At 36.5% G+C, this 25,636-nt stretch overlaps 2 pseudogenes; one reads left to right on the forward strand and one right to left on the reverse strand.

Moving 5' to 3' along the window:
• Positions 1-14,623, forward strand: part of LOC143641082 (ephrin type-A receptor 6-like) — a 147,295-nt pseudogene extending 132,672 nt beyond the window's left edge.
• Positions 14,624-24,412: 9,789 nt separating this feature from the next.
• Positions 24,413-25,436, reverse strand: LOC143641102 (protein ARK2N pseudogene; annotated as a pseudogene).
• Positions 25,437-25,636: the final 200 nt, after the last annotated feature.

Genomic DNA, 25,636 nt, shown 5'->3' on the forward strand with positions numbered 1-25,636 from the left:
AAAATCTGTGCTACTACTACTACTACTTTTTTTTCGTCTTTTTTGGAACTGGGGGTGAACCCAGGGCTTTGTGAATACAAGACAAATGCTTTGCCAGTGAGCTACATCCCAGCCCTTTCTATGCTACTTTAATGAGTATAAAGCTTTAATGAGTATAAACTCAGTGTATAGTTTCCTCAGAGATCATTACATTCAAGATGAACATGTAGCCCAAAGAAATAGTCCTTTGGACTATACCTAATTCTTGCTTAAGCAAAACTTCTTACTGATCATGAAATTTGAAGTTTTTAACCTTTTCTATCGCTTCATAATTCATCTATCCACAACTTGATATAAAGAAAGGGCTTAAAAAATCAAGACAAAAGAATCTCTGTTCTATCTATGTTGGCCATAAAAACAGAAATGATTTGCAAATGTATGGTTTGCTTTACTAAGTTTTTTTCTACATTGTATCTTAGCAAATTTTTATATAATGGTGTGTTAGATTTTTTTTTCACTGTGACAAATACCTGAGATAATCCAATTATAAGAAGGAAAGTTTTACTTTGGCTCACTATTTCAGAGGTTTCAGTTCATGATCACTTGACATCATTGCCCTTGGGTCTGTGGCAGCACAGTACATAATGGAATGAGCATGTGGCAGAGGAGCTTCTCACCTCATGGCAGTCATGAAGGGAAAAGAGAGGATGTGTGTGTGTGTGTGTGTGTGTGTGTGTGTGTGTGTATAACCAATATCTCCTTTCACAACACTCTCCCAGTGATCTAATTTCCTTCTATTAGGCCAGTCTCCCCAAAGTGCTACAGATTAGCAATCAAGTCTTTAACATGGTGGAGATATTTCAGATCCAAATTATAGCCAATGAGTATACTATTTTATTCCAACATAAAACATATTTGAAAAAAAATTAGTATCAGGAGATTAAGGAATTAGAATATTTTGGGTTCAGTGACTGCAATGCAGCTGAAGCAAATTGTCAAATTAATGACAGAATTAATCATGGTTTGATTTGTATGTTTCTCTAATTTCTACCTTTATCTATACACATAGAAAATGAATTATGTAATTGTTTTGAATGAAATTTTGAAATTTAATCCATTAGATATCTGTGGTACAACCTTAAAGTTTTCTCAAAGTGTAGGCATGTAGATTAGTTTTATACATTAGCTTCAACATCTTCCCCTCTGCCTTACTGAATTGTTTTAGTCTTTAAGGTGCATGTCAAGTGCCTTCTTCATTGCCAATTCTTCCAAACCACTCCAATTCATGAATAAATTCTCATTTGAGCACATACTATGTTTATTATATATCCCATTCCATTGTTACTTATAAACAAACCTATGCTATCAGTTACATTTTCTTATTTTTTTTTATTTTAAAGATATAATAATATTTCCACTGAGAACAAGCCTTGTATCCTCATTTTCACACTTTTATGGAACTTGACACATACAATAAATTCATTAATTATTAACACATGACCTGTAAGATTCACAGTATATTTTATGAAGTTAAAAGTGTTTTGAAGTAAATGTTTACATTAACCGACTAATAGTGAGGTAGAACCTACTGGGTTCTTTAAATATTATATTTAACTCTGCATGTTAAAAAAGAATAATTATAATATTTTCAAATTCCAAATTGGGGTACTCTTTATCTTCCTGTCATCTTTAGACCCAGAAAAGGAAGACCATGCTCTGTGTCTAGAGCTTTTCATGATCTTGCCCTTTCTCTCCTCTGGCCTCACTCCTCTTCATGAAGCTCTAACCTTGAGGGATGAGGAGATTTGCCACATAAATCCTCTTTCATAAGACCACAGATAGTCAAGACCCCATAATTTCTTTTTCAAGCTCAGGTTTCCTTCAGGAACTCCATGTCCTTTTGAGGTCCATCCTCCAATGGAAATACTGTGCATTGTTCTGCTCATCTCAAGCTGAAAGGAAGACCAAAGTTGGCAGCTTTGGGTAGCAGAAAAGGTGTGGTGAGCCGTTTCTGCAGATTATGGTCGCCATTGCAAGATGGTGCTGGCTCCACTGTGGTCTGTAACAAACAACTCCTTGTTTGGGAGAGTTGGTGCATGGTTTCTCAGCACCCTGTGAGAAAGTTCCACGTGGCAGCTTCGCATTGGGGCTTGGGATGCTTTATTAAGGCTGGGAGGGGCATCCGATGAGAGAAGATTAGAAGAGAGAAGATTAGAAGAAATATCAGGGGCCTGAATAGACTGCTGAAAGAAGATTCCTGAGTTGCGTCTTCCTTGCGGGCAAGGGGTCGCGACAAGTGGTGCCGAGACCCGGGAACCAGAACTTTCAGCAGTCAGGGGTGGTGCACCGGTTAGTCCTAGGTAAGTAGGACCCACAGGTAAAGCGGAGATTAGCCCCAGATTAATTGGGACCCGCGGTTAAAGCAGAGATTAGTCCTAGGTAATTGGGACCTGCCATTAAGGCGGCAGCTCCTCTGTAAAGCCAGAGAGAGCATTAAATCTTATTGCAGCTGCACTGTGTACTTTCGCTCTTACTTTCACTTTTGTTTTTTGTGTGTCTTTTGTTGTGTCATGGGTGCTGTATCTTCAAGTCCGCTTCTCCTGGCCCTAGATAACCTGTTATGTTCCAAGGGCCTAAAAGTGAAACATAGTACTTTACAGAGATTTTTACAGAAGACAGATATTGCTGCACCGAAGACAGATATCGCGTTCTTGGGCAGCTTTACTCTACCTAGCTGGGATAAGTTAGGCACAGATCTTGACTTTGCTTCTGAGCAGGGCATATTAGAGGGTGGGGTGATACCCCTTTGGAAGATGATCCGTAGTTGCCTCACAGATAGCAGATGTCAGGAAGCACTTACTAAAGGACAAGAAGTTTTAGAGCAGTTACATGAAGAAAAATCAGAAATGGCAGGCAGTGAGGTATTTCAGGAGGGTGGGAGTGTGCGGAGCGAGAAACAGGGGAGGAAACAATTATCTCCGGCAGGCAGTGACGTATTTCAGGAGGATGGCAGTGTGCGGAGCGAGAAACAGGGGAGGAGGCGATTGTCTCTGGCACGGAGTGAAATATTTCAGGAGGAAGGGAATGTGCAGAGCGAGAAACGGGGGAGGAAACGCTTGTATCCAGATCTCAGTACACTGCGCACACTCCCATGCAAAAGTGGGTCAGAAGAGGAGGAGAATGAGGAGGAGGAGCTCGGGAGACTGTCTCGGCAGCTAGGGAGTCTAACTATGGGAGAAGGGAACAAAAATAAACAGGAGCTCAGAAGAAGAAAAAAAAAAGAAAAAAGAAAAAAAAAAAAGAAAAAAAAAAAAAAAAAAAAAAGATCCTCCGGACCCGCCGCCGTACGGTGGGGGTGTTTCGAGGAGAGCTTTCCATGCCCAAACATAGAGGGGGCTGTTAACATTTTTACTGATGGTTCCAAGTCTGGAATGGGAGCTTATGTAATTAATGACTCTCCCCCTATCCAGCATCAATTTGCTCCTGGAAATCCACAATGGGTAGAACTACAAATTGTTATTGAAGTTTTTAAACAGTGTTCTTTTCCTTTTAATCTTATTTCGGACTCCAGCTATGTGGTACAAGCACTAGAAGTCCTGGAGGCCATGGGAGCTATTAGTGATGCCCACAATGTGTCTGTTTACTTTACTCAGCTTCAACAGCTTATCTCTAACCGCACTGCTTCTTTTTATCCAATGCACATCAGGGCTCACACCTCTCTTCCTGGTCCCTTATCCCAGGGGAATGCCTGTGCGGACTTAGCCACTAGAGGTCAACTGATATGCTTGGCTTCCTCCTTAGAGAGGGCTAAGTTGTTTCACCAAAACTTCCATGTTAATGCATTAACGCTGCGCAGGCGTTTTTCCATCTCAAGAGCGGATGCTCGGCAGATAGTATTGCAATGTCCCCATTGTGTCACATTTCTTCATCCCCCTAATTATGGAGTAAAGCCATTGGTTGTTTGGCAAATGGTTGTGACACATATACCTGACTTTGGTAACCTTAAGTATGTGCATGTTTCCGTTGATACGTGCTCTGGAATTATCCATGCTTCTGCTTTATCGGGAGAAAAGGCACGTAATGTCATTACTCACTGCTTAGAGGCATGGGCAGCATGGGGTGCACCTGCATCCCTTAAAACTGATAATGGACCTGCTTATACTGGCAGACAATTTACAGCTTTTTGTTCTACTATGGGAGTGCAACTTACTCATGGTTTGCCTTATAATCCTCAAGGACAAGGCATTGTTGAGCGTGCTCATTGCACCTTAAAGGAAACTTTACAAAAACAAAAAGGGGGAATAGGAGCTGAACACACTCCTAAAGAACGCCTGTCCTTAGCTCTCTTTACCATTAATTTTTTGAATTTGGATATTCATGGTCGCTCTGCGGCCGATAGACATGTGTCCCCTCAGCCCTCTGTGATTGGCTATGTTAAGTGGAAGGATGTTCTCACGGGCCAATGGAACGGCCCTGACCCCGTGCTGACATGGGCACGAGGATCTGTATGTGTTTTTCCCCAGGATCGTACGGAACCATTGTGGGTCCCTGAACGCTTGACAAGAAGAGTCTCGACATCAGCTGACCAGCAACAAGAGATACCACAACAATCCTGTGATGAGGATCTTCATTCTGCTAAGTGCTCTGGCTCTGGTGCTGGTGCCGATGGCACAGGCGACACCAATGCGGTGGTGGGCAATAGCATGGGCATGGCCAATGCCGATGCCAGTTCATGGTAATTCTAGTGTGCTCTCCACTCTTTTTTCTACCTCATGTGAGATGTCTACTCCCTGTGCCTCTCCTAGAGGGGACATGGAGAGAATTTTTAATCAATCTCAAGTTAATCTCACAGGAGTTTTTTTGTTTCAGCCTTAGAAACGCTAATTGCATTAGCCTTAAGACCAAAAATTTGACTAACTGCGGTCCAATCAGGTCTCAGGAAAAATTATCAGTGATGTATTGAGCAAGGTAGCTTCGGGGAAGCAATCAGGCTCAGGGACCCCCGCAAACAGCAGCTCTGCTCTTAACATAACTACCTTGGCTATTATCTCCGAGGTACTAATCCCAGTGCCTCCTTCTTCTAGTAGTATTTATAATGCCACTCATTTTAAGGCCTCTCCTTACTGTTCCCCTAATCTTGATTTCCCCCCAACATTTACACCTTGTCAGGATCATTCTTGGGAGAAACATCAAGTTGCTAAAGATTTCTCCCTTTCCCCCTCTCTTAATAGGTATGTTTATAACTTTAACAATAGTGCCAGCTCCTCTACAGGAGTAGGTTGGTCCTGGTTTCAATGGATGATTTCCAATGAAAAGAGGGCTTCAGCCGATATTTCTGCATTGGCTCAGTTGCTAGGAGCCAAAAGTTGGCTGGCTAATATTTCTGGTACTGTTAGGGAAAGTGAACAAGGTAATAGACTTACATCTGTTTCATTCAACTCTCTGTTGTATAATGCCACATTGCCTCCTGCAATGGTCTGTGTCCAATCCCCCTTCTTATTCCTTTTGGCTAAGGCCACCTCATCGGGGATGCTGGATTGTTTTCATACTACCTGTCTCTTATCTGAGTGTTGGAATGGTTCCTGGACTGTAGCAGTGATTATGAAAATTCCAACTTTTGTCCCAATCCCGGTCACTGCGGATCCTGATAAATTCCCTATTGTTGAGCTACTTAGAGTCCGCAGAGATTTTGGAATCACAGCGGCTATAGTGACAGCCGTGGCGATATCTGCTGCTGCAGTGGTTATGGCCGGAGTGGCTATGACCAATCAAGTACAAACTGCTGCCACCATTAATCAAGTTGTCCAACAAACTTCCACCATACTTGAATCCCAAAATACAATTAATCAACATATTTTGTCAGGGATTTTAGCTGCCAACCAAAGAATAGATTTACTCCAAGCTCAGGTAGAAGAATTGGCTGACTTAGTGCTTTTTGGGTTGTGTTGACCAACGTGCACATTTATGCATAACCTCTGTCAGATTTAATGATTCCAGGAATGCTTCCCGCATCATTGGCGAATATTTGGCTGGAAATTGGTCCATGGAAGCGGAAGACATGATCCAGTCTCAACTAACCCAGATAGCTGTCTTGAATAACACCCGTGTTGATCCCGTGACTTTGGGTCAATTCACCGATTGGATATCTTCTGCCTTTTCCTTTTTTAAAGAGTGGGTGGGGGTAGGCATTTTTGGTGCAATGTGTTGCTTCGGTATGTTTCTCTGTTTGTGGTTTCTCTGTCGCCTCAAGGCCCGCAATGCTCACGATAAGGCTATGATCATCCAAGCTCTTGCAGCTTTAGAAAATGGCAATTCACCTCAAGTTTGGCTTGCACATCTTAAACAGTAAATCTTTGACATGGTCGTTGCACCCCAAGTTGTTATAACATTGCACTGGGATCGACATGTCTTTCCTCGTTATTCTCTTAGTGTTGGAAAGCCCTTGCACTCTGCCGGTCTTGCTGCCATTGCACGCAGGTGGGTTTCCACACTAATGCTTCTCTATCACCTTAAAGTCCGTGCCTTTCTTTCAGGGTGCTGTCAACTCGTTTGTCGTTGTGTGCAGCCACAGTTCAGCCTCAGCTGTCCCCCTTCGTCCACCTTCGTCACGATACAGGATGCGAGGCAAGGCACTGCACTTGAGTGATCCTTGAAGTGGACCTCAAGGAGAGCATGTCTTATTGCATGCGGGTTTGATGTCCACGCCCCGCCCCACGAAAAAAGGCGTCAGCTGATATGGCTTCAGATCTGGGGAAGGGCCCTCCTTAGGACTGAGCCATACTATGCAGCCACTTCTGCACAGTGGGATAGGACCTCTACTCTCGCCTGTATTGTTTTCAAAAAACAGAAGGGGGGAACTGTGGTGAGCCGTTTCTGCAGATTATGGTCGCCATTGCAAGATGGCGCTGGCTCCACTGTGGTCTGTAACAAACAACTCCTTGTTTGGGAGAGTTGGTGCATGGTTTCTCAGCACCCTGTGAGAAAGTTCCACGTGGCAGCTTCGCATTGGGGCTTGGGATGCTTTATTAAGGCTGGGAGGGGCATCCGATGAGAGAAGATTAGAAGAGAGAAGATTAGAAGAAATATCAGGGGCCTGAATAGACTGCTGAAAGAAGATTCCTGAGTTGCGTCTTCCTTGCGGGCAAGGGGTCGCGACAAAAAGGGGCACAGCTTGTACCTGAAGGCTTATAGGCCACCATATGTACATGGTGAAGCCCTCATGGATTGGCATGGAGCTAGAGTCAAGGAATGGAACAGCAGTAGGACTGACTGAAGTTAGAGGCTAGCCCTCTGTGGACCACCACATACTTCCCTTGCTATTCTAAAAAATACAAGTATTTTGCATTGACCTGGCATCTGAGGTTGTTAGGAAGTTGTCTTTACAAAGTAAGAATATAAAAATTTAAATTTTCATCTTTTTTTTTAAAGAGTGAGAGAGAGGAGAGAGAGGGAGAGAGAATTTTTTTAATATTTATTTTTTTGTATTTGGCGGACACAACATCTTTGTATGTGGTGCTGAGGATCGAACCCGGGCCGCACGCATGCCAGGCGAGCGCGCTACCACTTGAGCCATATCCCCAGCCCAAATTTTCATCTTATTTAAAGTATGATTTACTATTTAAAAATATTAATACACTTTGTATGTAAGGCCTCAAACTTATATTCTAGCCTCAGGTCCCAATTTCCAGATATGTTAGTAAATTTCATATTCTTTTACAGTTGTACCAATCTTGAATTTATTTTCTTATTTTAGGAAATCAAATTCAAATTTAGAAATCTAATGTAAAGTATTTTCTCTCTTCTTGGTTAAGATGAAATTTATCAATTGCTTTGGTATTGAGTCCAATTCTAATTTCTTTATTTCTCTTTCTTCCTTTCTTCCTCCTCTTCCTCCTCATCTTTTTTCTGTCAATGATTGAAGAAACAATTTTTTTCACAAATTTGACATCAAGGATAATGCACAACTTTAAGTATCATTATATACTGTCTTTGAGTAGTTTCATATTTCTTGTGTGATTTTTCTGGCCCTTTTCTCCATGTAAACATCCCCCCAAAGAACCATGTAAATATTTTACTGAATACTGTAAAAAACATCATGATGTGATGTGGGGCAAGTTGGATATTAGGACAGATGGGGAAAACAGAGAGCATATATCGTGGGTCTCATTGTTTTCTTTTCTTTTTTTTTTAATCAGATAATGAATGCTTCTTTATGTTCTTTTAGTGTTACAGGAAATAATTAAACTGCTCTTTATGTATTTAAGTAGTATATACTTTATAACAGTCCTATAAAATGGGTAATATTAAGTTTAATTTTACACTTAAGGAAATTAGAGACATTAAATTAAGTTGCTGTAGGTCATACAGTTAATATGTAAGAAGGCAAGATTCATACAGGGATGGTCAATTGCAGAAACCATCCTTTCAACCAGAGGCTTATGATTAAAATGCTGTTGCATTATTGCTTTGAACAGCTTCATTTGTATCCTTTCAATTCACTTCTTGTTAAAACATTTGGAAGTTTCCGTTTCACCATTATCATTTTATAATTACTTAATTTTTTTCTTTTCACAGTGGGATGCCATCACTGAAATGGATGAACACGATAAGCCTATTCATACTTACCAGGTATGCAATGTAATGGAGCCAAACCAAAACAACTGGCTTCGAACAAACTGGATCTCACGTGATGCAGCTCAGAAAATTTATGTGGAAATGAAGTTCACACTAAGGGATTGTAACAGCATCCCTTGGGTCTTGGAGACTTGCAAAGAAACCTTTAATCTGTATTATATGGAATCAGATGAGTCCCATGCAATTAAATTCAAGCCAAGCCAGTATATAAAGATTGACACAATTGCTGCTGATGAGAGTTTTACCCAGATGGATTTAGGTGATCGCATCCTCAAACTCAACACCGAAATTCGTGAAGTGGGGCCTATAGAAAGAAAGGGATTTTATCTGTCATTTCAAGACATTGGGGCATGCATTGCCCTGGTCTCTGTTCGTGTTTTCTACAAAAAGTGTCTCTTCACTGTTCGAAACTTGGCCATATTTCCTGATACCATCCCAAGAGTCGACTCTTCCTCTTTGGTCGAAGTACGGGGCTCTTGTGTGAAGAGTGCTGAAGAGCGTGATACTCCTAAACTATATTGTGGAGCAGATGGAGATTGACTGGTTCCTCTTGGAAGGTGTATCTGCAGTACAGGATATGAAGAAACTGAGGGTTCTTGCCATGGTAAGGAACATTTAAATAATTTATTTTGCATTTAATTATTTTTTAAAAGTAAACATGTTCTACAATAATTTGAAAATAGTAAACATTTTGATACTGCTCCTAATAGCTAATTACAGAAAAAAATCGACTCCTATTATCTATTTGAAAAATGTATAATCTGTTTTTTCTTCCTGGGATAAAATATCATTTTTATTTTGATAAAGGAGTTAAACACTATGTATTGTGGTTTTCACCTACTTTTATAAAGAATACTAAAATCAGCCACAGTAATAAAAACCAATGGGGACTCAAAATAGGATTTGCCTGATGTCCCGGGGTTGGTGGTTTAGAGACACTGTCATGTTGAAACACCATTAAAAAAATGATTGCATTTTTCATGTTGAATTATAATAAAAGAATAGTATTTAAGTGTACTTAAAGGAGTAATTCATATGTTTTATTTTTTTAAAAAAAATAAGGTAGTTTATACAGGTGTTATGTGTTTGAAGGTTGAAGGTTGAGTATTTACCTTTTCAGAAATTAATTAATCCCTTGTTATTATTAAGCACACTTTCCAGCCACATGACACATTAATTATTTATTAAAATAGCAGTATTTGTATAAGTTCCAAGTATTGGGATATATTAATACTGTATAATGCTAGTTAAGTTTAGCATTACACAGGGTTAGATAATGAAAGACCTGTAATTTTAAAAGAGAGACATTTTTCCTTTTTTATATGAAATATCTTATGAGGGTTTATTAATTTAATGAATCCATATAAAGATTTTATATACCCTTGATAAAGATCATCTATTCAATTATGTTTGTATTTAGTACTCAAAAACAAAACACATATATAGAAAAAAAAGTTATTTTCTTGGTAAACTGTAGCATACTAGAGTTATTTCCTTCTCAGAGATAAATTATATACAGATGTTTGCCGGCAGTGCCATATTAAATTTTTTGACATCTTGGTTGATGCTATATTCACATTCATTAAAAAATTCAGAGAAAATAAATAAGGAAAAAAATACTTATTTTTATATAAGGGTCATGGGTAATATATATGAACTTTCAAAGGATTTATCTACTCATAAAATGTTTGGGTTCTTGATTCTTGAAAAGTTTGCTGGAGGCTCCAGTGATCCTCATGTTTTATAGTTGGAGAACATTAATATTGGCATGAAAAGTCAGTAGTGTGTATTTTATAAAGCATGAACTAGTCTTCTTCCACTATTTAATCACTCAAATATATTTCATTCAGATTTATCGATATAGATTGAACCTAAAATTTTTACTCACCTAAAACAAAGATTTATAATGGAGCAAAAATAAATCATAAATGATCCTGGATAGATTTATAAAATACTTTACACTTTTTGCTATATTTTTAAATACAATAAATATTTTATACATATGAAAAATTATTCAGTGAATGGGAGGGCAATTAGAACTTGGAATAAAATATACCTAAGGAACCATACTGTTTTGCCACATTTTAAAGTACATAGAAGTTACAGGCTTTGATTGATAAAAATAATCAAATTTTAAAAATATTTTAAAAATTGTTCAATAATCCAAGGATTTATGTGATTAGTTTTTACTATATTTGTATTTTTATGGCATAGACCACAGGATTAAAGTAACCAACCATGATGACTAGATATCTTTTTACTTGACATGCTTGTTGTGTGAAATTTTATTCTTTGTATATGCCCTAATATTTCTTTATTGTCTGGCAAAGGTGATTTTGGACAAATGATAAACATACTCAGATTGTCCAGTGCTTCTGCATGTCTATTTTCATGTCTTGTTATCTTTATTCTAATTTACCTGGTTTCAGAAATATGAGGGAGTTGGGATAGTATAAATGTTCATCATCTTCTTGTAATATATGCCAGAAACTATAAGGATTGAACTTGAATTTTATGTCCATGGCTTACTAAATTTGAAATAAGTTTTTGTATCTATTTGTTATTTTGTAAGACTGAAAATAACCACATATGGTTTTAATTAAATATAAGGACATGCTGTTAGCAAAGAAAAGGGAATTTGAGTGGATGCAGAGACTAATTTTTTTATTTGTTCTAATTACTTACTCATGACGTTAGAATGCATAAATGGAGTGTAATTTCTCATTCTTCCGGTTGTACATGTTGTAGAATCATGCCGGTCATGTAATTATATATGTACATATAGTAATGATGTCTTATTCATTCTACTATACTTACTACATCTATACCCCGCCTTCTCCCTTCACTCCCTCTCTACATAATCCAAAGTACCTCTATTTTGCCCTAACCACACCATTCCCCTTATTGTGAATTAGCATCCACATATCAGAAAAAACATTTGGCCTTTGGTATTTTGGGATTGGCTTACTTCACTTAGCATGATATTCTCCAGCTCCATCCATTTACCAACAAATGCCATAATTTCATTCTTAAGGCTTTGTAATATTCTATTGTGTATATATACCATATTTTCTTTATCCATTCATCTGTTGAACATCATATAGGTTGGTTCCATAGTTTAGCTATTGTGAATTGAGCTGCTAAAAACATGGATGTGGCTGCATCAGTATAGTATGCTGATTTTAAGTCTTTTGGGTATAAACCAAGGAGTGGGATAATTGAGTCAAATGGAGGTTCCATTTCAAGTTTTCTGAGGAATCTCCTTCTGCTTTCTTTATGGTTGCAACTATTTGCAGTCCCATGAGCAATGTATGAGTTTACCTTTTCCCCCACATCCTAGCCAACATTTATTGTTGTTCATGTTCTTGATAATTGCCATTCTGACTTGAGTGAGATGAAATCTTAGTTTTGATATGCATTTCTCTAATTCCTGGAGATGTTAAACTTTTTTTCATATAGTTGTTGATCTATTGTATTTCTTCTGTGAAATGTCTGTTCAGTTCCTTAGCACATTAATTGATTAGGTTCTTTATTTTCTGGTGTTGAATTTTTTTATATATCCTGGAGATTAACATCAAGACCCATTTTTAAACTTTTTATTTGTGACAGCATCCTATGTTCTGTACAAATTATTTGCTTACAATTCTGTAGTCAGGATATCTGGACTAGGTTCATGGGGTGGTTCTTATTTGGTCTTAAATACAACTAAAGTTATTTGAAGATTTATCAGAGCTGGATGTCTAAGAATGGCTTCATACACTTATAATTCTATATCTAGGATCTTTGAAGTTCTAAGGTTGCTTACTGTCTACATCCTAATTATACTCTTTTAGAGTGTTTTATTTCAGATAATTATTCTAGTATTTTTCTTTATTGGTATGTATATTAAAAGTGATTATTCCCAATAGTATTCAAGTGACTTCACAATTGGGCCCTGTTCTGTTCTTTTCCTAGCCTTGGATAATTCTGTGTGCTATTCTATTTTTATTATTTTTGAAACTTTTCTGTGCTTTTCCTGTCCCTTTTTTTCATATTTTATTTAGCTGCTCAGTGCCCTTTTCTTCCTTTTTCTGCAATGGCATTTTATTGATCCTCCGAAGTGTAGCAGAAATGTCCTATGTCTGGGTTTTCAGTGAGTTAACAGCTCTCTTCTCTATGTTAACAGTTTTTACTAATTGTTTATTTGCCTGTTTAACCTGGCTATCAGATAAAAGAGGTGTATTTCAACCTTGCCTGTGTAATAAAGGGTAGGAAACTGGTTGATGGGAATGTTTCTGTGGCACTGAGTGTGGACTCTTCTGAGTAAAGGTTTAGCTTCTGGTGGAGCTGCTCCCTGCACTGTTTATCCTCATCTATGAAACAAGAAAGCTCCTTTCAGGGAGGGTTTCAGTATTATAGATCTGGAAGGCCTTAGAAAGTACTGTCATCTGTCATTTTATGACTGGGCACTAAATTACTAAAAAACAGAGCTTCCTTTTTTGGGGCCTTACAGTAGTGACCAACCCTAGACTGAGAATTGAACCTCAGATGTTTCTCCTATGGGCTGTTGTGAGTTTTTCCTTTCTTTTTTCCTCTATTCTCCCCTTCCTTCCTCTCTCCCTTTCTTCCTCTCTCTTCCAATCAGTGGTGCTCTTACTTTGTATTAATATTTCCTGTCTGCCAAGCCCAAAATAATGGAGGTCTGTTACACATTATTTAAGACCCCTTTCAAGCTGTTGTTTATTTTCTGTAGTCCAATATACTTATTGTTAGGACAGTATTGACACATCCATTCTGAAATTTAGGCTACCAAGAATAATGGAAAAAATACAGATTTATGTGGAACTTTGCAGATAAAGATCACAAATAAAAAAAATTTACAGTGAAGCTTTGTATACTTTCATAATTTGCTTGAATTAATTTGAGAGCTCTATGCAGTAGACACTATAAGGTGGTTTAAAGTTGAATAAATTCATATATATCTATATTATCTGTATCTACTGAATGATATATAAGTACCATGTTTATATAATTCATTATTGTATTGTATCCTAAAGAATTATATCAGTGAATGTTTGAATTAGTGATGCCTTTCTCCAATATTAAGGCACATCTAGATCCAAATTCTTGAAGCACAAAATGAGAAGTATTCTTATCCTTGTAGTATAAATCAAGTTTAAATAGAAACTTTATTATGGCAAATATGATAAATTTAAAACAAAATGCAAGGATATAGGTTACTGTATTGTACCTAACAAGCATTATTATAATTTTGGCTTACAAATCAATTTATTTTTGATAACTATTTTAATTCTATTTCATAAGTTCCTAAGTGAAACTGTCATACTGGGCATATTGATATTAGACATATAATTTGTAAGTTATTTATTTTACTTAATGTCAATTCTTGTTAAGGATTTGAATTAAAAATGAAGTTGATTGGACTAGCATTGGAAATGCTAATTTACATCAAATAGTCTTTCACTTTACATATCTAAGATTATTTTAAGACTATATAAGAAATGACTGGATATGACATGCAAAGTTGAATGCAATTTTTGTTCACTTTTCTGAGTCCTAAAGTGACATGAATCCCTAATAATCTCCTCTGGAACATTAATTTAAGATAATTTCATTAAGGCTGTAGCATTTCTACTTTGAGTTAAATAAAAATTGACAATTATCTGCATCACCTAAAATTTTTTTTTTAAATAAGAAATGTCAGTTTAAGTTTAGAGTTTTATATCTGTTGGGCATACATACATACTACAAGGATACTTTCTTTAAGTATAACATGATATGATTAAATAATATTTAGCTATGGAAATTATAGTTCTAAGACATTGAGAATTTTTCAAAACCTTTGCTGTTTTGAAGAACATGCTTTTATTTGTTTATTTTCTTTCTAGTGCTGCTTTACAATTCAGGAGGAAAGGATGGTGGCATTTCTCAGACCATTGCATTATTGTGCATAGAGGTGAATGGGATATACAAGGCCTTTAGTGACTTAGCTATTGATTTGATCTTCTGAAGAGTGTTGTTATTAAGGCTTCGTGGCACAGTCCTCTGCTGCAGTTCAGAAACATTTATACTCTGAGTTTATGATCTTCTGTCTAATCTTGTTATCAAAGATGACTGTGGAAGCAGAAAGCATAAAGGCATTTGAGAGGCCAGGATTTGCTGGCATTAAATAAGGGGGTTTGAGGATATGATGAAAAGCTGGAAGGTGAGATTGGGATCAGAAAAAAAAGGGCAGGCTTACTGGCCCAAATAGTATTTTTGTTTTCGAAAGGCTTTCACATAGTAAATATAAACTCTTGCAATATGACCTTCGATTCCAAACAAAGCTGATTTGTCATGAAGCAATTCCAGGCTTTCGTCTGACTTGAGAAGAATATGAAATCAAGAAGTTTAAAGGAATCTAAAAATAGAAGGAATTATTGCTAAGTGAGACACAGTAAAGGTGAATAATTACATTATTCTTTGTTCTTTATCACAATTTTAAAAATAGGTCAAAATATAAACTGTCTTGAAATGAAAATATTTATGAACTTATTTAAATAATATTTAACATTAATTTTACTCCCTATATTGTTTTTCTGGCTTGAAAACTATAAATTATGTTTTATAGGGGTTATGCTTAAATTTTAAAATATTTTGAGCACATATATTTCTGGAAAGGGATAAATTGATCTAATATCTGTTCTTTTTCCAAGCATGAACTACCTTGCAACACACTGGAATTGTGACTTTCCTTGTGAATATTGCCTAGAATTTTATTTTATCTTTAAAACACACACACACACACACACACACACACACACACACACACACATTATTAGCTGTGTGGAGTCAATACTTAGTTACACAAAGACATACTAACACTTTTTAAACTCATCACCTTTATGAATGTCTCCTTTTCTTTTCACTGAAGTATATTCTTTGGTAGTTCTTTTGGCAGGATTCTATGAGTGGATATGCTCTTTAATGGATATCTAAAAATATCTTTAGGGCTGTGAGTGTAGCTCAGAGGTGGAGCACCTGTTAGGCCCTGGATCCAATCTGCACCTCCTAAAACACATGCACAAAAAGCCCTTTGTTTTCCTTCCCTGCTCAGTGATTGCTTATTTGGTCATAGAATACTAGGTTAGAATTGTTTTTTCTTGAGTACTCTGAAAAAAGTACTCCTTTTCTATGACAATGTGCTGCTTAATGATGTGCTGCTGTCCTGACAGTTATTACTCCTGAGATCTTCTGTAGGATCTGTATTTGCTGTTCTTCATTTTCAGGATGATGTATCAAGATGTGTGTTTACTTTTCCTCCTGCTTATTGTGGGTTTTTTGTATGTGTGTGTGTGTGTGTGTGTGTGTGTGTGTGAGGGGTATTGCTTTCTTCTGTTTTTTCTAGAATTCTTATTAAGATTTTTTGAACACTTTCACTCTATCCTCTTTGAAATTCTATTTTGAATATTTCAGTCCCAGTACCAATTTTCATGAATTTTCACTTTTGACAGCACCTAGATAAGAGTTTATTGTATCTATTGAGGCATTTTTACCTTAATTGGTTTTAATTTTTTGATTCTCTTATTGTTTCTGCTCTGCATACTCTGTTTTGTAATTCCTTTCTCTCTTTTATGGATTTATATTATTTCTGATAGATTTTCAAATCATATTGAAATAGATTTTGAGTCAAAATTAATCTCCTCATTTTTATTGAGGATATTGACCATATTTCTAAGCATTTTTGTCTATAATGTCCTTTGGATTTCTAACATAGGCTAATTTGTCTGGGAATTTCACATTCTGTTTTCTTTACTTTTTTTTCCTTTTCCTTTGTTGATTTATTAGTTGCATCAGCCCAGTCCTTAAATACAGAAAAAACTTAAGAGGCATAAGAAATTTATCAAAGAATTTGTATTAGTATCCTGGTTGACAGGTGGGTAGTTCCCCTTCATGCAGTGACTTGGGGACCAGACTTCTTGCATTTCTTAAAGCAGCTATCCCTGAGAGCTTGGAAGTGGTCTGTGTCCAGCTCAGAGACTGTAGGAAGCACACGTTCCTTTTAATCAATTTGTATTTGAAGAGATACAGATTTCTTTCTATAACAAACCAACAGTAAGAATTAATACATGACCAAACCTGGCTGTAAATAGGGAGTAGGATATTCTTAAATGATGTCCCTGCTCAGTAATCACTTTTCAACAATAGTTTTCAACCATGGATGAGAAAGTCTAAATTTTTCTATAAAATTGTTCATCTTTGAAACAGTCTGCCTACTCTCTTACAAAATGGGCACACTCATCTTCATATGTCTGATAATGCAGTGTTTTATCTATCTGGTTTAAATATGTCTTCTTGTCATCTGGGGATGCACAAATAAATGACAAGCCATCTATTACTAACATAAAATATATGATAGGGTAAAAAAAATAGAATATTCCCAGGAAGAAAGGGGAATAATGCTGGAGGTTATGTTAAGTGACTAAATGAGATACAGGAAGGTAAACACACAATGTTCTCTCTCCTATATGGATATTTAAAAACAAAATACTTGGAATATATAATAGTGATTACTAGAAGCAGGGAAGAATGAGGGGAAGAAGAATAAAGCAAACTTTGGTAACAGGCACCTAAACACAATTAGAAAGAAGTTCTAATGTTCTACAGCACAGTGGGGTGTCTGCAATTCATAGTAAACTTACATATTTTATGTGTAACTACTAGAGTGGATCTCAATATCTTCAAACACAAAGTAATGATAAGGAGATGGAAATCTTGATTACATTGATTTGATCAGTACATACTAAATGTATTGAAATAATCACATTTTGCTACACAAGTATGTCCAAATTATGTTAAATTTTTTAAAAAATGTTAATAGAGATGAAAATATTAATTTTCCTAATTTTATTATTTTATAATATATACATGTATTAAACTATTAAACTGTACCTCATAAATGTGTAGAATTAAAAATAAGTCAAATGAGGAAAAGGGGAACACACAGATGTGACTGCACCTTAGCAATGATGGACCCTATGGAGCAGGCACTATGAGGTTCTGAATGCTGATTCAGTGGTACACTATTATCCATTGTCCTCAGTGTCTCCTGGCTCCATTTTGTGAGCTTTTTTTTTTTTTTAATCATCATAACCATTTCTGATATATTGAAGGGCGAGCAGCTTTTATCGTAATGCTCATCCATTTCTGGAATGCACGAATTGTTTTACTCTGTAGCCTCTTTTAGTCTAGACTCATGATTTGTTGGCAGTAAGATTTCCTAAAATTCATAGCATCCTTTTGATATATTTGTCAATTCTATGTGCCAGAATCCACATACCAAGTCCATAGCTGTTAGATGTGCTCCATTTATTAACTTACCCATTTGCTGCTTTACTCAAACTCCTCCTTTAACTTAATGCAGCTAAGTTCGGGTCATCTTAAACACTATTTTTCTTATCTTTTTCTGTTTGATATTGAAAAAAAATCATCCTTTATCATCCTGAATCAACTCATGTTCAATTCTTTCCAGTTTTCCTTTTTTGTTTTTGTTTTTGCTCTTCTTTCCACTAGCAGCATAGCTAATTATTGCCTGGGCTCCTCTCTTCCTGAAAGTATCTTCTTAAACATATATCAAGTAACATTCTACACACACACACACACACACACACAGAGACACACACACAAACACACAAACACACACACACACAAACACACACACACAAACACACACACACACACACACACACACACACACACACACCCCATACTCTTAGCCTGCTTTCCAGCTCAAGATTTTTCCAAAAATATTATTATTACATAATAGAGGTTTGCATTTATTTAGCCTCCTCTTAAGTTTATTATATCGCTAGCCCCCTGATTACTGAGCTTAATGTCATAGTTCAAGTTTTTTTTTACATGTCAGTTGAAGGTCATAGCCATATGTATTTTCAATACTTGAGTTAGGGTACTACTTAAGAGCTCAGGTAACAAAAATCAAATTCTAAATCCTAGAATCTTAATATACAGAAGTTTGTTTTTCATTCACATAAGAATTGCAGGTGTGCCTGGTTTCCAAAGCATACATTTTTCATCTCCATTATCATCTATGGCCTTCCAATGAATGTAAAACTAACCTCATAGTTCTTCTTAAAAGTCTTGGCATACATGTGTTATATAAGCTTGACAAAGTCATGATCGCACACTTGTAAAAGTTATATAATTAACAAGGTAAAGGTTCTGAGTGCAAGTAGCAATATTAAGCTCCTTCCAGTGCAGGTAATAGAGAATTATCTTTTTTGATCATCCAACAAGCAGTTAACACATGTATAAATGTTCCATGAAAACACAAACTGAATTGAATATACATTCCTAATTAAACATTAAAAGTCATTTTTATAAATTTAACCTCTTTTCCATAGCAATAAGTAGGATTCAAGTCTTTTGAAGAAAGTGTGATTATTTCCATGTACAACCCACAAATAGCACCAGGGAACAGTTGGAGTAAATTGCTCACTAATATATTTTGTTGTGCATTGAAGGTTTAATGTCAAACCTTTACCAAAGAAAACTGTCTTAATTTTATAAAAATGCCATATAATATAATTGTAAAATATTGTACTTAATAAATATGTGCATATTAAAGAGTAAATGATAATCATCATACTAATAAAATTAATAATGTATTCCTGTAAAACTAATAAAATTATGATAATTATAAAACTTAGGGGATGATTTGAAGTTATACGTTCTTTTTTCTCTTAATATTTTATTTAATATAAAAAGTTTTTTAAATTTTTTTATTTATATATGACAGTGGGATGCATTACCATTCTTATTACACATATCTCTGGTTGTAAACAAAGTATATTTACACCAATTCATGTATTCATACATGTACTTTGGATAATAATGTCCATCACATCCACCATCATTTCTAACCCCATACCTCCTCCCATACCCTCCCACCCTCTTCCCTATCTAGAGTTTGTCTATTCCTCCCATGCTCCCTCTCCCTACCCCACTATGAATCAGTCTCTTTTTATCAGAGAAACCATTCAGCATTTGTTTTTTGGGGGATTGGCTAATTCACTTAGATTTATTTTCTCTAACTCCATCCATTTACCTGCAAATGCCATAATTTTATTCTCTTTTATTGCTGAGTTATATTCCATTGTGTATATATGCCACTTTTTTTTTAATCCATTCATCCACTGAAGGGCATCTAGGTTGGTTCCACAGTTTAGCTATTGTGAATTGTGCTGCTATAAACATTAGTGTGGTTGTGTCCCTGTAGTATGCTGTTTTTAAGTCCTTTGGGTACAGATCAAGGAGAGGGATAGCTCGGTCAAATGTTAGTTCCATTCTCAATTTTCCAAGAAGTCTCCATACTGCTTTCCATGTTGACTGCACCAATTTGCTCCCACCTGCAGTGTATGAGTGTACCTTTCCCCCACCCCACATTCTCGCCAACACTTATTGTTGTTTGTCATCATAATAGCTGCCATTCTGACTGGAGTGAAATGAAATCTTAAGAGTGGTTTTGATTTGATTTGCATTTCTCTAGTGATGATGAACATTTTTTTCATATATTTGTTGACTGATTGTATATCATCTTCTTGTAAGTGTCTGTTCAGGTCCTTGACCCATTTATTCAGTTATTATTATTATTATTATTATTAGTTTTTTGAGTTCTTGATATACCCTAGAGATTAGTGCTCTATCTTATGTGAGAGGGGTAAATATTTGCTCCCAATATGTAGGTTCTCAATTCACCCCACAGATTGTTTTTTTTGTTGTTGTTGAGAAGAAACTTTTTCTCGTAAGTCCATCCCATTTATTGATTCTTGTTTTTAATTTTTGAGCCAAAGAAGTCTTATTAAGGAAATTGGGGCCTAATCCCACATACATAACTAAAAAAAATATGATAATTATAAAATATAGGAGCTGATTTGAAGTTATATGTTTTTTCTCTATATTCAGAGCTAGCATTGAAACTACAGTGGTATGATGGATTGCATCTATTCTTGCACCAAAATATATATATATATATATATATATATATATATATATATATATATATATATATATATATAACACTGTTTTATTATTTTTTCTCCAAAGACCATTAAATACTAAATGGAAACAAAAACTAAATAATGAATGTAGCGAACCAAATTTCATTTTAAAAACTAGAGTTGCACATTTGAAAACATTACTTCTACACAATGATTTGTCGTCACTGCATCAAGTCCACGCTCACACCCCAGCAACAGCAGATCTGTTAATCACCAAGTGCATTGGTTCTTAGCCATTCAATGGCTGACATTTCGAGTTCACTGTAAGGGGAGTAAAAGGTTCGATGACCTTGTACTCTTTTTAAAACAAAACAATAAAAAAATATTTCCTAGTTATCCAGTGATTTTGTTTAAGATCACTACCCTTTAAAATTTGTTAAAATAATAAGAAGTAGTGTTTTAAATAAAATGAAAAATTACAACAGCATTGGACTAAAATACGTGATTATTTTAAACAAACAGTGCACAATATGAGGAAGTTTGGTTAGGGTGCAATCATTTTTATATATACACATACTGGAGAACAGGGATTAGGGGCTCTGTTCTTTGCCTTTATGAAAACAAAAAGATTAAAAGACAAAACTGTGTCCCAAGCTTTTTCAAAAACCTTGTACGTGGTATAAAAAAAGCAGGGAACACAATTATTTTACGTTATATATGGTGTTAATCTGCAAAAGTAAAGATGAACAAATGGCTAAATTATCAAATCATATGGTTTGTGTTCGCAACTGGTAACAACAAAAACAGTTTATGGGATGCTCAATTGTAAATACTGAAGTCCACTCAGTCTGGCCCCACCATCAAAATGAAAAGACAATTACTGGTAAGCAGCAATTTAAAATTACAGGGCAGTCATGATGATGCAATAGCTAGATTGCTGGTCTATTGTTTCAAATTGGAGGGGCAGAGAATTTAACCAAGTTGGTGGGATCAGCCAATCTATGACCCAGCTGTACGACTGTAACAGAGATATTACTTTGAACAAAGAACTACTTACATTACCAAATGCAAAAGTTTGGTTAAGAAAACGATTCCTTTAAAAGAAATTTCAAATGTAACGTGAGTTGGGTATCAAAGAATTTTATCACTAATACCTTGCCTGAAACCACATCTCCACTCTTCTAGAAATAGCAATGAATGAAGAGCTGAAACATCCTCTAGTTGTTAGGTGGAAAAGTCCCAACCTAATAGGTAGGGGGAAAAGCTCACTGCCTCTAACATCCCTTCCCTTTCCCTTTTTGCATCTTAATGCTTAAATCTCTGCTCTGGTAGATCAGGAGAGGTAATGAAGAAGCTGGAAACAGAACAAGTGAGAAAAAAACTGCAACCTAATGTAAAAGCAAAAGGTCAGAAAAGGGCTTGGTTGCAGTTCAACTTCTTCCCCAATCCACAGTGCACAAAGCACACCAGAAAGTATTCTTCTTAGAGGATGACTATTAGGGGCTAAAGAAAATGTGTCATGGGAAATAACTAGACAAAACATACTATTAACATTAAAATAGATAATACGAGAAACATTCTTTAAAATGGGGCTGTGACCTGATACTGGGGGGGGGGGGAAATAAGCTGCAAGAACTTCAAGTTATATACTCCACTCTACTGTTTTCCCAATGATTTTCCTGGAAAACACAGACCAGAAATTGTACATTTCTGCTTTGTCTAGTATTTTAATTCAAGTAAAAAAAAATGTGTAACAGTAAAATTCAATAAATTAATCCTAAAGTAAGATGTGAAGGTCCAAGGATACACCAGTAGTAAATCTTCAGAAGGTCCTGTTTTGCTCTGGCCTCTGGGTCTTTCATTTTTGTCTAGGATTACAGCCATGTGAAAGAATGATACATGAGGTGCTAGAATTGGAGGTTCGTGATCTTAAAGGCCTGACCAATTAAAAGTAGGTTGGAAAAAAATCAAAAGTTGGAGAAGAACAGAGGCCAGATCAAATGAGAGGCTAATAGAAAAATCAAAGAACACATGCTGAAGTACATTTCTGTAGAAAAAGGGGCATACAGAAGAACTCAAGTAATAGGAAGTAGCGTAAAGGAATAAAGTTGTCTTTATATTTTAAAAAAGGAAGAAAAGGCCAGGCAGGTAGAGCCAGGCAGACTATGATGCATGCACATGTAAGCCGTGCCTTCATTCATCTCAGGGCTTCCATGCACCCACCCTGCACAGTGCTTGGTGCAGAGCAGGCACTTGGTAAATGTGTGTTCACTGAATGGAAACTGAAAACGGCAGATCTCATGGTCTTATGATCAGTAAGAGCTACCAAGGTATTTGGGGAAAAAAGCAAATGGCATAGGAACTTCATATCATAACAATGGAAACAAAAACAATTTAAGAAGCAAACAAAAACACTGAAAAACAAAAGGTGAAGTCTTCTGAGCCAATATTACTTCACACCTCCCTGTGCACAATACATAGTGTTCTAACTCTAGGTATTGCTTTTAAAATAATTCACTAGTATCTACGTTATAGGAAAAAAGGTAGTAACTAATGCCACAAAACTCCAATGCTGGCATTTCCTGAATTCCCTGAAGTTTCAACTACCCTTTGCTATTATTACTTTTTGATACTGTGAGACTTACAGTGCCATTAATATGGTTTGCACTGACTTCTTATGTCTTGTTTTTTCTTATGATATATATATATATATATATATATATATATATATATATGTATATATATATATATATATATATATATATATGTATTAGAAGGTAGAGAAAAAAAAAAACCCAAATATGATATCAGGTCCAGTTCAGCGTAGGTACTGAAACAGTTGTCATACATGCCTTATGGAGAGATCAACTTTGAAAGAAGGTACTTTTCTCTCAAGACTTGCAAGCGCCTGAAGACTCAGAAGCCACACAGTTTTTCATAGACTTTCTAGGTAATAGTTTTCTAAGTTCTCCCATTATTTTAATAAATCAGGGGAAAAAGTTAAAGAAAAAAGACTTTCCCACTGATCTCTCAATACTCTCTCAACATGCCCAGAAAACCTCTTGATGGCTACCAATCCACAATGCCTCTGCTCCAAAGGAGACATTCTTTAGAACATTATGAATTATTGCAGCAAGGAGACTAAATAAGTCACCTTAACAGTATTTAGAAATACAAAGGGGCATGTCAATTATTTGTATTGTGAGGAAGTCAACCAGGAGTAAAGTCAGGAAAGAAGGCAGAAGACTTAAGCTGAAAGAACAAAACACTTGTAATACTTCTGTCTTCTATTTTTAAGGGCAGATTTTAAAATACACATGCCCTATCAGGTGCCAATAAGGACCTGAGTGATACGTGTGCGAATGCCCTAACGTGGGAGTGACAATGAAGTGGGCAGATAGTGGTCAAGTCTAGATATTAATTTCATTATACAGAAAAATAAACACAAGATTCAGAAAATGAAACACTTTACTTGGCAATTAAACTATTATTCTAAAAGGAAAGCAACTTTCCTAAGATTAAAAGTCACCAAGTAAAATGAAGTTATCTAATGAAATTCATCATTTTCATATTCCTACTGAGGGAAAGAAGAAATTATTTTCTCTGTGATTAGTTATTTTCCTAAGTGACTTCTTTTGATTAAAAAAAAAAAGGTGTGGAGAGGTTTCCATGAGTTTCAATTCTACAAATGTCACAAACAGCTTCTGAAGCTGAAGCTATGACAATGAACTTCTGTGTCACAAAGAAGAAGAGGAAGTGGAAAGTAGAAGGAAACAGTGCAGAGGAAACACAGTGACATTGTATTACAGTAGGTATTTATGCCTGCTATCCTCATCCAAGGTAAGATCAACAACTTCTGCTGGTGAGGCCCAAGTCTGCTGGGGGGTCACAGTAGTCCATGACTGTTTTTGCAGGGTGCTAACATACTGTGTGCCAGAGCCATGTTTCCATGAAGAAACACTCTGAATCACACCCCCTCTAGGATGAACACACCTCGCATGTTCCTGAACACCCACAATCTCTACTTCACTATCTGAAGAGGCAATATTAATTTCTTCATTAAGTGGTGCATTGCCAGCAGATGTTTTGTCACTTGCTAGGAATCCTGGATCCAAGTGACCTGGTATCTCTGCAGTGATTGTCTTGCTGCTCCCTGAAGCCTCTTCATCATCATCTTGTACTTGAGTCACAAGTCAGGTCACTGTCACTGGTACTACTGTCCTGCAGCAAGTTTTACTTCTTTCTCGCAGCAGCCTCCCGTTTCTGCCTCAGTAGTCTGATCCGCTCCTTATGCTTTTGGCTCCAATGACCTTTAACCTTGGCAACTCCGCCACTCTGTTTATCACTGGATTGCCGGTTTTTCTTGGCAGCCATAGTAGATGTTTCACTTTCAGAACGGGATCGCCTAGACTTACGCCCAACTGTGGCACCAGACACTCCAGAAGGGTCTCCTTCCACTGCTGTTTCTGCCTGGGAGGGTTCATTTTCTTCTGCAGAAGACAATGTATCTGAATCAGCCAGGTGACCACTAGAGGAAGGGGAAAGCATGCAATGATTAGAGGAGTCACTCTCATAAACTCGACCAGTTGTCGGCTTGTCACTCTCTGTGGATGCTAATTGAGACTCAGAAGAGTCTCTTCTCAGTGCCATCAACAAGCAAGGCATTGAAGAAAGAACTGCAGAATCTGCTACACCATCTTTCTGAACTTGAGATTCTAGTTCTACAGATCCATCTTCCTCCTTGGTTGTCTCTTGTTCAGATGTTTTCGGTGGGACTTCAGACTCAATGAGTTCTTCAACTTTTCCCACTGCCTCTTCCATCTTCATTTCAGAATTTCAAGTTAAATTATGGAGCAGAGTCTAGGAAACGATATCAAAGATGCAACAGGAAAGCAACCCCCTCCTGAAGGTTTCTCGATGCTAGCGAAATCTGAATCCTTGAATCACTCCTGCAGGAAGCCGGCTCCCTTCTCTACCCACTTTTCCTTGGAAGTCATCACATTGGCTTGGGGAGACCAGGCTGTGCT

This window comes from Callospermophilus lateralis, unplaced genomic scaffold (genome assembly GCF_048772815.1).
Source record: "Callospermophilus lateralis isolate mCalLat2 unplaced genomic scaffold, mCalLat2.hap1 Scaffold_84, whole genome shotgun sequence".
In the NCBI taxonomy this organism is placed as follows: Eukaryota; Metazoa; Chordata; class Mammalia; order Rodentia; family Sciuridae; genus Callospermophilus; species Callospermophilus lateralis.